We start from the raw sequence: 14,856 nt of genomic DNA, 5'->3' as shown, positions 1-14,856 counted from the left end.
GAAAGCATTTGATAGTGTTAACTGGAATACTGTCTTTCAAATTCTGAAAGTGGAAGGGGTCAAATACATGGAGTGAAAGGCTATTTGTAACTTGTACAGAAACCAGACAGTTATAAGAGCCTAGGGACATGAAAGGGAAGCAGTGATTTAGAAGCGAGTGAGACGGGTTATAGCCCATCGCCGATGTTATTCAGTCTATACGTTGAGCGAGCAGTTAAGGAAAGAAAAGAAAAATCTGAGTGGAATTAAAGTCCAAAGAGAAAAAATAAAAACTTTGAGGTTTACCGATGACATTGTAATTCTGTCACAGACAGCAGAAGACTTGGGAGAGCAGTTGAATATAATGGACAGTGTCTTGAAATGACGAAATAAGATGAATACCAACAAAAGCTAAACGAGGGTGGTGGAAGGTATTGGAATTAAATCAGTAGAAGCTGTTAGCATTGGATAAAGAAGTGACACATTTAAAGTAGTAGACAAATTTTGCCATTTGGGCAGCAAAATAACTGATAATGGTCGAAGTAGAGAGGATATAAAATGGCAATGGCAAGGAAGGCATTTCTGAAGGAGTAATTTCGTTAAAATCGAGTATGAATTTTGCTGTCAGGAAGTCTTCTCTGAAAGTCTTAGTATGGAGTGTAGCGATGTATGGAACTATAACATAGACAGTAAATTGTTTAAGCAAGAAGAGAATAAAAGCTTTTGAAATATGACATTGCAGAACAAAGTGGAAGATTAACTGAGTAGAATATGTAACTGATGAGGAAACACAGAACATCATTGGGGAGAAAAGAACTTTTGTGGCATAACATGACTAGAAGGAAGGGTCGGGGGATTGGACAATTCTATCATCAGATCACCAACTTAGTACTGGAGCATTGGGGAGGGGGAAGGGGTAAGAATCGTAGAGGGAGACCGATACATTAGACATAGGAAAATAAGGAGTTGCATCAAACAGGTATATGAACCGAAGACCATAACAAAAACAACGAAAACGTTAGCATATAGAACTCATGTGACCTGACTGAACATATGAACAAATAGACACAGCTCATAGCCGAGAAAGGGATTCGGTGGAGATTTCTCTGGATGACCTTGGTCAGTTCCCGGTGTTTCCCCAGGATAGAAAGAGTGGGGATACCAAGTCAGCCAAGTGAGTAACCTGACTCCGTAATACCTTAACAGTGTGATGTGATACTCAAGGTCATGGTCGGCCCGTACCGGCGCTTGATAACTACTACAGCCACTGGAGGCACTTTGGTGGGTCTTTTGATTGGAATGCGAGAGCAGTGACTGTCAGCTGTGTGTGTGTGTGTGTGTGTAGCTGCTGAGGTGGCAGAAAAGTCACGTGATGCTGACCTTTGTGCTGCTGCTACTGCACGCCTTCGGCATCGATACGCGAGTGGAGTTCGTGGCATTGAATAACTGGGACAGACACAGATCGCAACGTTTCCAAGTGGCAATCAAGAAGACAAGAAAAGATCTTGCGTAAACTGCTTTGCTGTAGGAGAGTGGGATGTTTGCAGGATATGACAGAGGCTGTGTGGTAATGTGAGAGCGACAGATTGCCGGTGAGTAAGAAAACTGCATTGTGTAGACAGCACGTTATCGCGAGGTACAGAAATTAACGTAGCCATGGAGACACAACAGATACATTCGGACGTATGAGAAATATTCAAATATTTCATAACAATCTTTCCAATGTAAATAACTGCGAGCACTGTACTGCCTGAATTATTATCGGATTGTGAAGCGTACTAGTAACAGAGATGGGGCTAGAACTAGATGAAAGAAATTCAAACATCTCTAAGAAGTTAGCAAAACTGAGAAAAATCTCGGTAAGAAAAGAGAACGCATTGACGTTGCGTGTTGTGTTCACAATCAGCGCCGGAGCTAAATCCAAACTCGAATTGAAAGCTGTTCATTAAAGTAAACACTTTACTCAGTTTCACTGACTTCAGCCATTTCAGACTGTGCCAGCTATGCAAAGAGTGATTTAGACTGTTACCCACGACCATAAATTTACGATCACAGAGAAAATTTAATTTTACTATATTATTTACAGAAATGTTACGCAAACAGAGTATCAGAAAGTCACGCAAACCCACAATCAAATTGGAAAAGTCTGACGCAACTGCACCACTTTTTGATGTTATTCATATTTATCGGACCAACAAGTATACTGCTTAGTTTCACCGCTCACAGAACGCAAAAGTTTGTGAAATTCGGTATTTACAAATGTTTGTTGTATGTTGTCACTGAGATTATGAATATTGCCAGAATATTACACACAGCATTTTAACATGCACGTACAGAAGTCTGTGGTTATTTGCCCAGCAAATAAAATATCTGCAAAGTAACGATTTGAATGCAACATGATCTTGTTCCCGCTGGATGACATTTTCTATTCAGGAGACTGAAACGTAATTTGAAACTGCAATCATGTAGGATAGGAGCAAAACCGACTTGGTCATTAAATTGGTGACACACTTGTAACATGAGTGGTGACATAAGGAATAACGATTACTGACTGCTCTATGCTGCTTATATTGCTCTAACAATATTCTTTAGGCAAATAATTATACTCCATTCACTTATTCTCCTCTATTTCCCGAACATGTAGCAATATACGAGGTGTGATCAGTAAGTAGTGCAACACTTCCTTTTCTTGGCCAGTATTGAATGAAAAAAGCAGACTCTGTAGCTCGATAGTAAGGAACAGTCCCGCTTCAGGTAATAAGGTTTCATGAAGTTCCGATTCGTGACGACGCTGGCCCTCAAATTGGCGTTTGTAACGTAGGTGCGTTCGAAGCAGAGACAACTCATTGAGTTTGTTTTCGTGGGAAGCCAGAGCATCAAAGACATTCATATGAGTAACAGGGTAAGTGTGCACTGTTGCAATTTTCATATCAAATTGGTATGCAAATTAATTAAATTGATCACCAACCCCCAGATGACGCCATGTGTTTTCCTAGGCTAGCACTAGGTTGCCCGCTTTCGACTGTTGTTGTCGTCTTCCTCCTTAATAGCTGAGGGATGTTTACCGCTTTGAAGGAATCCATTTTGGCACATTCATTCTACCACGGAAGACCTATTATTTACGGCTCTCAGGCCTCCTTTCATACTCTAATGCTCCAAGATGACGACACTTAAGGTCACGTGTTTTCCGTTCATACACACTACATAACTACTTCCATTGATGTGCTATTTTGTGTACTAGGTGTCCATGGAAGGGAGGGAGAATGGTCCAAATGCTCTCGTCTAGAAGAAGCGCTGGAAGAAAAAGAACTAATTGTTAATGTCACAAAAGAGTTAGTTCACAGGAAAAAAAATTAGGTCCATACCGGAATTCGAGAACATATCTTCTCTGTGTTTGTCAAATTACTGACTGGAGAAAGAAATAGTTGGTTCAGGTGTGAATTTAAGCTATAATTTAAAAATTAAATTGGATAATATTAAAACCATAGCTGACAAAAATGAGGAACCAGTTGCTTTCTGTATGTTGCCCACTTACTGGTGTTGTACAGCTGTGCAGAATGCTGTGTAAATGACCAAGTGCTGTATCACACTCAGAGTATTTCACAATGATAACTTGGAGTGTCCCCCCATGAACCATGGACCTTGCCGTTGGTGGGGAGGCTTGCGTGCCTCAGCGATACAGATGGCCGTACCGTAGGTGCAACCACAACGGAGGGGTATCTGTTGAGAGGCCAGACAAACATGTGGTTCCTGAAGAGGGGCAGCAGCCTTTTCAGTAGTTGCAAGGGCAACAGTCTGGATGATTGACTGATCTGGCCTTGCATCATTAACCAAACCGGCCTTGCTGTGCTGGTACTGCGAACGGCTGAAAGCTAGGGGAAACTACAGCCGTAATTTTTCCCGAGGACATGCAGCTTTACTGTATTATTAAATGATGATGGCGTCCTCTTGGGTAAAATATTCCGGAGGTAAAATAGTCCCCCATTCGGATTTCCGGGCGGGGACTACTCAGGAGAACGTCGTTATCAGGAGAAAGAAAACTGGCGTTCTACGGATCGGAGCGTGGAATGTCAGATCCTTAATCGGGCAGGTAGGTTAGAAAATTTAAAAAGGGAAATGGCTAGGTTAAAATTAGATATAGTGGGAATTAGTGAAGTTCGGTGGCAGGAGGAACAAGACTTTTGGTCAGGTGAATACAGGGTTATAAATACAAAATCAAATAAGGGTAATGCAGGAGTAGGTTTAATAATGAATAAAAAAATAGGAGTGCGGGTAATCTACTACAAACAGCATAGTGAACGCATTATTGTGGCCAAAATAGACACAAAGCCCATGCCTACTACAGTAGTACAAGTTTATATGCCAACTAGCTCTGCAGATGATGAAGAAATTGATGAAATAATGATGATGAGATAAAAGAAATTATTCAGGTTGTCAAGGGAGACGAAAATTTAATAGTCATGGGAGACTGGAATTCGTCATTAGGAAAAGGGAGAGAAGGAAACATAGTGGGTGAATATGGATTGGGGCTAAGAAATGAAAGAGGAAGCCGTCTGGTAGAATTTTGCACAGAGCATAACTTAATCATAGCTAACACGTGGTTCAAGAATCATAAAAGAAGGTTGTATACATGGAAGAAACCTGGAGATACTAAAAGATATCAGATAGATTATATAATGGTAAGACAGAGATTTAGGAATCAGGTTTCAAATTGTAGGACATTTCCAGGGGCAGATGTGGACTCTGGCCACAATTTATTGGTTATGAACTGTAGATTAAAAATGAAGAAACAGCAAAAAGGTGGGAATTTAAGGACATGGGATCTGGACAATCTGAAAGAACCAGAGGTTGTACAGAGTTTCAGGGAGAGCATAAGGGAACAATTGACAGCAAGGGGGGAAAGAAACACAGTTGAAGAAGAATGGGTAGCTCTGAGGGATGAAATAGTGAAGGCAGCAGGGAATAAAGTAGGTAAAAAGACGAGAGCTGCTAGAAATCCTTGGGTAACAGAAGAAATATTGAATTTAATTGATGAAAGTAGAAAATATAAAAATGCAGTAAATGAAGCATCAAAAAGGAATACAAACGTCTCAAAAATGAGGTCGGCAGGAAGTGCAAAATGGCTAAGCAGGGATAGCTAGAGGACAAATATAAGGATATAGAAGCTTATTTCACTATGGGTAAGATAGATACTGCCTACAGGAAAATTAAAGAGACCTTTGTATGAATATCAAGAGCTCAGATGGCAACCCAGTTCTAAGCAAAGAAGGGAAGGCAGAAGGGTTGAAGGAGTATATAGAGGGTTTATGCAAGGGCGATGTACTTGAGGACAATATTATTGAAAGGGAAGAGGATGTAGATGAATACGAAATGGGAGATAAGATACTGCGTGAAGAGTCTGACAGAGCACTGAAAGACCTGAGTCGAAACAAGGCCCCGGGAGTAGATAACATTCTGTTAGAACTACTGGCGGCCTTCGGAGAGCGAGTCATGACAAAACTCTAGCAGCTGGTGAGCAAGATGTATGAGACAGGCGAAATACCCTCAGACTTCAAGTAGAATATAAAAATTTCAAACCCAAAGAAAGCAGGTGTTGACAGATCTGAAAGTTACCGAACTATCAGCTTAATAAGTCACAGCTGCAAATACTTTCTTTACAGACGAATGGAAAAACTGGTAGATGCGGACCTCGGGGAGGATCAGTTTGGATTCCGTAGAACACGTGAGCCAATACTAACCTTACGACTTATCTTAGAAGAAAGATTAAGGAAAGGCAAACCTACGTTTCTAGCATTTGTAGACTTGGAGAAAGCTTTTGACAATGTTGACTGGAATACTCTCTTTCAAATTCTGAAGGGGGCAGGGGTAAAGTACAGGGAGCGAAAGGCTATTTACAATTTGTACAGAAACTAGATTGCAGTCATAAGAGTCGAGGGTCATGAAAGGGAAGCAGTGGTTGGGAAAGGAGTGAGACAGGGTTGTAGCCTCTCCCCGATGTTATTTAATCTGTATATTGAGCAAGCAGTAAAGGAAACAAAAGAAAATTTCGGTGTAGGTATTAAAATTCATGGAGAAGAAGTAAAAACTTTGAGGTTCGTCGATGACATTGTAATTCTGTCAGAGACAGCAAAGGACCTGGAAGAGCAGTTGAACGGAATGGACTGTCTCTTGAAAGGAGGATATAAGATGAACATCAACAAAAGCAAAACGAGGATAATGGAATGTAGTCAAATTAAATCAGGTGATGCTGAGGGAATTAGATTAGGAAATGAGACACTTAAAGTAGTAAAGGAGTTTTGCTATTGAGGAAGTAAAATAACTGATGATGGTCGAAGTAGAGAGGATATAAAATGTAGACTGGCAATGGCAAGGAAAGCGTTTCTGAAGAAGAGAAATTTGTTAACATCCAGTATAGATTTATGTATCAGGAAGTCGTTTCTGAAAGTATTTGTATGGAGTATAGCCATGTATCGAACTGAAACATGGACGATAAATAGATTGGAAAGGAAGAGAATAGAAGCTTTCGAAATGTGGTGCTACATAAGAATGCTGAAGATTAGATGGGTAGATCGCGTAACTAATAAGGAGGTATTGAATAGGATTGGGGAGAGGTGAAGTTTGTGGCACAACTTGACTAGAAGAAGGGATCGATTGGTAGGACATGTTCTGAGGCATCAAGGGATCACCATTTTAGCATTGGAGGGCACCGTGGAGGGTAAAAATCGTAGAGGGAGACCAAGAGATGAATACACCAAGCAGATACAGAAGGATATAGGTTGCAGTAGGTACTGGGAGATGAAGAAGCTTGCACAAGATAGAGTAGCATGGAGAGCTGCATCAAACCAGTCTCAGGACTGAAGACCACAACTTGGAGTGTGAACGCTATAGCTGACATTCAAGGTTCGTATGGTGATGAGTGTAGACAATTCATATTTAAAGATATAGTTCACATAGCACACACAGAAGATGCTGTTATGATAGAGACATTATGAGCAAGCATTGCACCACCGAGGCCTTTCAAGTACGTGGATTGTGCTAAAACATGGAAAAGTGCAATGTGGCTGACTCATTTCCTCCGTGGACCCCACTAGATCGGTCCTGGTGTACCTTACAAAGGTATGGTGACGGCACTTCGAATATTCCACGATAGTGGTACCGTCATCTACGCCAAAGGCGAGAGGAGATCTCGTGGATGCAACGAGTCTTTGAGTTTTCATCTATTAAGGACCAGGAATTCTATGGGTGCCCTGTGATCCATCAGCTCATGTACGCAAGAAAAGGGGGTTACAATACTTTAAACTACCTTGTTTGAACTACTTTTGAAGGTCACCCAACTGTCCAGTTTCGCCATATGAAATACATGCACATGGATATTTATATATAGGAAAAGTATTAGGATTTTTGGTAGGTTAGCGAATAAAACAAACTAATTTTGTATATACATTTACATACAGAAAACAACTCTTTCCTCATTTTTCTCAGTTGTAGTTGCAGTACTGTCCAATTTAATTTTTAACTTCTAACTTAAATCATCGATTTCTCTCTCCATCCAGTAATTTGAGAACTACACTTTCATTATGTGAAAGGACGCACGAAAAATCTGTTTATCCAACTCCACTCCTCCCTGAATCTGCTTAAAAAGGATGTTTACATTATAACGAAATGTGGTGGGTTCTATCATACACTTAGCAATAGAATGATCATTCGCAGAGCTCAAAAAGCAATGGAAAACCAAGCTTTAATGACAGTTCGATTGCAAAAGTTGTAAACTTAAAGCTCTATACCGAAATTCCACAAGAATGTGCTGCAGAAGAATAGACAGCCTACACCCAGCAATATGTGGAGTGTGTTAACAACAGCGTTATGAAGGAATAAGAGAAAAAATTAAAATCTCTGAATTCTCTCGCCTAGAGAAAGTGCCAGAAGAAACAGAACTAATTTTTAATGCCGTAAAAGAGGTATTTTACTGGAAAAACATTAGATGCGTACTAGAATTCGAGGACATACCCTCTGCATTTGTCAAACTACAGGCTGGAGAAAGAAATAGCTGATTCAGATTCGGATTTTAGTTATAAGTTAAAAATTAAATTCGACGTCATTAAAACTATAGCTAACAAATAAAAGTAAGGAGTTTTTATCTGTATCTAAATGTATATGAAAAAATGTATACGGATTTTTTACTAGAATATTTGCTGTTCTTATGTGCTGACCTACCAAAAGTCCTAATGTATCTCCTATATACAATGATCCATGTGTATATTTTAGATGGCGAAAATGATTAGTCAGATGACCTTGAGAAATAGAACTAGGTAGTTGTAAGTTCAATAACCCTCTTTTCTTACATATTAGGTCTTCGCTTGCTCATCCCCCGTCCACCAACCCATACTTTCATCCCATCATCACTCACTCGCCATGCTTTCTGGAGTGCGGAACGTGCTCTGTCGAAGAACTGTTGCTGTCACTGGGAGGCGTTTAATAGCCATGTTGTCTGTAAGCATACTAGCCAAGGACTGCGCCCATAACCTCCTACATGCGGAATGGAAAGGAGTTGTACTGGGTGAGTGCCCGAAGAAGAAGAGGAATACTGTCCAGCCGATAATGGTTATGCAGTAGAATGGTATTAACAGACATTCTACAAGTCAGGCAGATCGATGTGCAGTGCATATGACGGATAACGGAAACAAATTCAGTTCTTTATCGAAGGATGATATCAAAATTTTCCCCTAATACTCGTAGTTTTCTTAAAATCAGATGACATGTTTAATGTCGGACGTAAAGCGTCTCTCGGCACAAGCACCATCATTTGGTGAACCGTAGAGACACAACGAAACCCACCCTCAGCACGGAGTGCAGAGACCGCGTCTTCTCCAACGAAAGGGTCAACTAAGGGCCGGGGTTTGTGGGTGCAGAGCTGGCACCCGAGAGCGTCCCAAATGTGTTCACATCAGGCGAACCTGGCGGCCTAGATACCAACGTACGCTCACTGTGACCCTTCTCAAACCACTCTGGCTCCCTACAGTTACGCAGCTGGAAAATGCCGGCACCTTTGGGGAAGACCACAGGCATGAAGTGATGTAGGAATTGTACAATAATGTCGATGTAGCCCACGGCTGCCCTGGTATCTTCGCTTCCTGCCCCAGGCACCGATACTGACTGTTTGTTGTATGCTGCTTACATTGAACTAATGTTATCCATTAGGTAAATGATTATACACCGTTAACTTATTCATTCCAAGCTCCCACACGAGAGCCGTTCAATAAGTAATGCAACACATTTCTTTTTCTCGGTCAACTTTTGGTTCAAAATGGTTCAAATGGCTCTGAGCACTATGGGACTTAACTTCTGAGGTAATCAGTCCCCTATAACTTAGAACTACTTAAACCTAACTAACCTAAGAACATCACACGCATAGATGCCCGAGGCAGGATTCGAACCTGCGACCGTAGCAGTCGCGCGGTTCCGGACTGAAGCGCCTAGAACCACTCGGCCACCGCGGCGGGCCAACTTTGGTTGAAAAAATGCGGAATCTGTTGTGGGATATCGCACGATACATTGCCGCTTCAGCTCCTATAGCTTAATGACTTTCCGATAGATAGCTGCGTTGTACGTAGCTTTCAGAATTGCATCTGTAACGGAGGCGTGTTCGAGCAGAAAGCTGTCACTGAGTATGAATGACGTAAGTATTAGTGTTAGGGGTGTTGAGAAACAGCTAAGGTCGTTGCAATTTAACAAAGTTCCAGAACCCGATGGAATCCGTTATCAGATTCCATACAGAGGTAGCCCCTCTGCTAACTGTAATCTATGGTAGATACTTCGAACAAACAACCGAGCCCAGTTCTTGGGAAAAAGCACTGGTCACACAAGTCTACTATAAGGGTGGTAGAAGTGATCCACAAAACTACCACCCAATATCGCTGACATTGATTTGCTGTAGAATCTTAGAACACATTATGAGCCCCAACATGATGAGATATCTTGAAGAAAATGATCTGCTCAAAGCCAATCCACATCACGTACTGAAGCTTTGGATCAAGGCAGTTAGGTAGATGCAGTATTTCTTGATTTCCGAAAAGCATTTCACACATACCACACCTACGCTTATTGTCAAAGCTACGGTCATATGGGGTATCAAGTTAAATTTGTAACTGGACTGATGTTATCTTGGATGGAAACTCATCGTCAGATCTAGAAGTAGTTTCAGGTTTCCCCCAGGGAAGTGCGTTCGGACCCTTGCTGTTCGTGCTATACGTTAATGACCTTGCAGACAGTGTTAACAGTAATTTCATACCTTTTGCAAATGGTGCCGTTATCAATCATGAAGTACTGTCTGTAAGAAACTGCATAAATATTCAGTTATATCTCGATAAGTTTTTTAAGTGGGACAAAGTTTGGCACCTTGCTTTAATTTTGAGAAATGCAAAACTGTGCTCTTTACAAAAATAAAACAAGTATTATGGTATGACTATAATGTCAATGAGTGACAAATGGAATCGGCCTAGCTGTAACGCTTTTTAGGGATATGAAATGGAAAGATTACACAGGCACAGTTGTGGCTACGGCGGGTAGTGGACTTCGGTCTATTGTTAGAACACTGGGAAGTGCAATCAGTCTACAAAGGAGATCGCTTAAAACTCACTCGTGCTGCCGGTTTTAGAATATTGGTCAAGTGTGTGGGACTAACAGGGGACTTCAACATATGCAGAAAAGGGCAGCAGGAATGGTCACAAGGAGAGTGGCACACATGTACTAAAGAAGCTGGACTGGCAGACTCTTGAAGATAGCCGTAAACTGTACAGAGAAAGTCTATCAAAAAGGTTTCAAGAACCAGCTTTAAATTATGATTCTAGGATTATACTACAGTACCATACGTATCGCTCACAGTAATCATGGTGGTAAGACTGGAATAATTACTGCAAGCACACAGGCATGAAACCAATCAATTTCCTGCGCTCCATACGTGAATCGAACGGGAAGAAACCCTAATAACTGGTTCAGTGAGATGTACCCTCTGCCATGCACCTGGCGGTGGTTTGCAAAGTATAGATGTAGATGTAGACGCCTACCTGAACTCCCCCCCCCTCCCCCTATAACCACCCGCGCCCCTCCCCACAGAACACAGCCGACAGCATTTCCGATCCGTACAGTCGCCACAATGACTCTCCATTTTCTTTTACTTTGCTTACTACGGCCTATATTCGAATCTCTGGGCGGTGTGTAGGTGAGATCGAGAAAAACCTGCCCACCTAACATTTACAAGTAATTTTTGAGGTCCCAGCGGTATAAACACATTTTTGAAAATTTTGGTACTGTTTATTCCGATATATTTCTAGTACAATTTGCAAATGAAGATAACATTAAAAACATGTTTAGGTTGTTGTATCAGTGAACTAAGGACACGTATTACAGGTAAGCCGGGCTTCATCGCCCTCACTGTCTCCGCGAGCACACGAGCTGTGAGCCCACTGCGTGCACTTCTGACAGGCAACCCACATCTCAGTTGAAGCGGAACATAATTCCTTGCAATATTTACGTGCTGCATCTTCGTGGTCTTCGGATGTTTCTTTTTCTGAAGAGTCAATTTCTTCTTCTTTTATCTTCCTCTTATTTAATTGAAGACCATTACCTTTAACTTCCTTCTTCTCTTCTGTAACTAGCAGCCTCATCTTTGCTCTTTGACCGTTATTTGCGATGCATTCATGTACGGAGATGATGTGACGATAGCTGTTTTACCTCTCTTTCTTGAGACTCGGTTCTGGCCTGGTGTAACAACGAGTATTAGTGTAACATTTTCTGGGCTAATAGTAGGGAAGCTTGACTCAGTGGAGTTACTGATAGATACGTGTTTTTCGTGGACCAATTTTTTGTGTCCGTTTTCCGTACATAATGACTTACCATCCGTAAACGGGAAAGGCAAAACATGCGTCAGAATCCGTTAGATGCAGAATAAATGGCTACCGGGTCTGCACGGACTATACCAGTAAACCATCCGCCCTAAACGAAAATCTATTGAGATAATATAACCATAAACGATTTTCCGTAAATTGCGTTCTATAAAAATATAGCTAAGAATATGTTCATTTAGGTAAATTAAATGTTGATTTTGAAGGAAAAACTACGACTGACTTACCGTAAGTAGAAACAGTCCGTAAGTTACGATTGAACAGCGAACTTACTTACTTTTATAGGAAGACAATATAACTGGCGCGCAACAAGCAGCAACCTTAGTAAACCATAACAGATACTTCGTTTGGTAAACGCTTGTCGCTCTGAGTGCCCTCTAGCGATTGATAGTAGGAAAAGGAAGGGAATGAAAAAGAGTAGCAGAATATGGACTATGCGCATGAAATGAAACAGGAAAAGCCGAGTTACAGCATTTTGCACTGAGCATAATTTATTCACCGCAAACACTTGCTTTAACAATCATGAAAGATGGCTGTATTCATGGAAGAGACCTGGGGATCCTGGAGGCTTTCATATCATGTAACGGTGAGACAGGAATTTTGAAACTAAAGCTTAGACTGTAACAGCTTTCCAAAGTCAAACGTGGACTCTGAGCAAAATTCATTAGTTATAAACAGCAGAATAAAACTGAACAACTTAAAAAATGGTTAAAATAGAAGCAAAACGATTATTAATACGATATGAAAATTAAAGAGACTCAGAGAATCATCTGTATGATTATCAAGAGCTCAGATGCCAAGCCAGTGCTAAGCAAAGAACGGAAACGTGAAAGATCAAAGAAATATTTATGGAATCTCTGCAGGGGAAACAAACTGAGGACAAGAGTAAGTCGGTTAAACCGAGATGGGAGATGCAATACTGCGAGAAGAATGCGACAGAGCATTAAAATAGCTAATTAGCAAACGAGGCCCCTAGACTAAACACAGTTCCCTCAGAATTATTGAGGTTCTTGGAAGAGTCAGCCTAGTCAGAAACATTCCCTCTGGTGTGGAAGTCATATGAGATAGATATTACAGTGCAATAATACAATTTCCATAGAAGGCAGGTGCTGATAAATATGAATACCACCGCGCTATCAGCGTAATGAGTGGTGGTGCCAAATGTTGTCACAAATGATTTACAGAGTAATGGAGAAACTGGTAGAAACCGACTTCGGCGATGATCACTTTGGGTTCTCAAGAAGTATAGCAACACGCTGGACAATACTGACGCTATGTCTTTTCTTAAAAGATTGAGTGAAGAACGGCAAACATTCATGAAGCATCTGTAGATTTATAGAAAGCTATCGACAATATTGACTGGAATAGTCTCTTTGAAATTTTGAAGGTAGTAGGGGTACATATCAACGAGTGAAATGTAATCTGGAAATTGTACATAAACCAGACGGTAGTGAAAGAGGAACTGTGGCCGAGAAGGTAGTGAGGTTTGTAACCTACATCAGTGTTATTCAATCTGGACTCTGAGCAAGCAGCCAAAAAAAAAAAAAAAAAAAAAAAAAAAAAAAAAAAAAAAAAAATTTGGAAAGGGAAATAATGTAATAATGTTCAAAGGGAAGAAATAAAAACTTTGAAGTTCGTAGATGACATGACAGATTTGTTAGAGGCGGAATAGGACCTGGAAGATCAGTCGAATGGAATGGATCCCGTCTTGGAAACAAATTACGACATCAGTATCAACAAAAGTAATCCAAGATTAGTGCAGCGTGGTCAGATTAAATGAGACGCTAAAATTCGAAACGAGTTTTGCTGTTTGTTTGCGTAACTGATGAAGGCCGCCATAGAGAGCAAATGAAATGCTGCTTGGCAATAGCAAGAAGATCATTCCTGAAAGAGGGAAATTTGTTAACATCTAGTATCAATTTAAGTGTTAGGAAGTCTTTTCTGAAGGTATTTGTCTGGAGTGTATCTTTCTACGAAAATGAAAAGTGGACGAAGAGCAGATGAGATAAGAAGGGAAGTGAAGCTTGTGGAACGTGGTTCTACAGAAAAATGCTGATGGTTAAATGGGTAGAACGAATAACTGACGAGGAGGTACGGAATTAAAGTGGGAAGGAAAGAAAATACTGGCACAATATGATAGTATGACGTAATTGGTTGTTAGGATACATCGTGAAGCCTGGAGATATAATCTATTTCGAAATGGAGAGTGAAGGGGAGAAATTGCAGAGGGTCACCTAGGCATGAACACAGTAGTCAAGTCAAATGGATGTATGTTGCGAAGATTTTCAACGATGAGAAGGTTTTCTCAGAGTAGACCAGCGTGGAGAGGTGCTTCAGACCAGTCCTAGGGCTGGAGTCCAGAACAACACGGAGCAACGTGCGTTCCATGCCACCTTTCGGAACGCTGTTTCAATTCGGTGGTCACACGAACTTATTCTTATGCCTCAGTGCACAATCTCACAGTTTAGATTTTCCTTGTTACTACAGTATTGTACTGCCGGTATTCAGAGATTTTATTATTTCACCTGCTACGTATTTTTGTAGACGTCGATATGTTCTACATATAGTGGCAGATCGTCTTTTCTGAATACTAAAAATGAGAACGTCGGTTAGATTCAAATCATTGCAGAAAGGCTCGGAACGGTGGTCGGGGATGGGGAAAAAGCGGACGTGTTACGCTCATGATAGTCTTGTCTCATCTACCCTGTGTGGTGTGAGTACTCGAGTCAGTCTAGTCTCATCCTGTCTGTGAGTGGGTGCTTACGCTAGTTAACTCCCACTTTCTCTGTACGAGAGACACATGTCAGAGATTGGGGAGTAACCTTGAGCTTCTTCCTGAGTATCGAGTCTCAGAGAGTTTTCTCAGTATGGTTCTCTAGATCTGCAATGTTGTTGCTCCAGTGTTAAGTGTTATACAGAAGATACATCATAAGCTATGAAACCTTCACCGCCAAGTAACAAACAGTTTATCTTATAG

This window comes from Schistocerca gregaria, chromosome 5 (genome assembly GCF_023897955.1).
Source record: "Schistocerca gregaria isolate iqSchGreg1 chromosome 5, iqSchGreg1.2, whole genome shotgun sequence".
Classification (NCBI taxonomy): domain Eukaryota; kingdom Metazoa; phylum Arthropoda; class Insecta; order Orthoptera; family Acrididae; genus Schistocerca; species Schistocerca gregaria.
Note: the sequence above shows the minus strand (reverse complement) of the source record.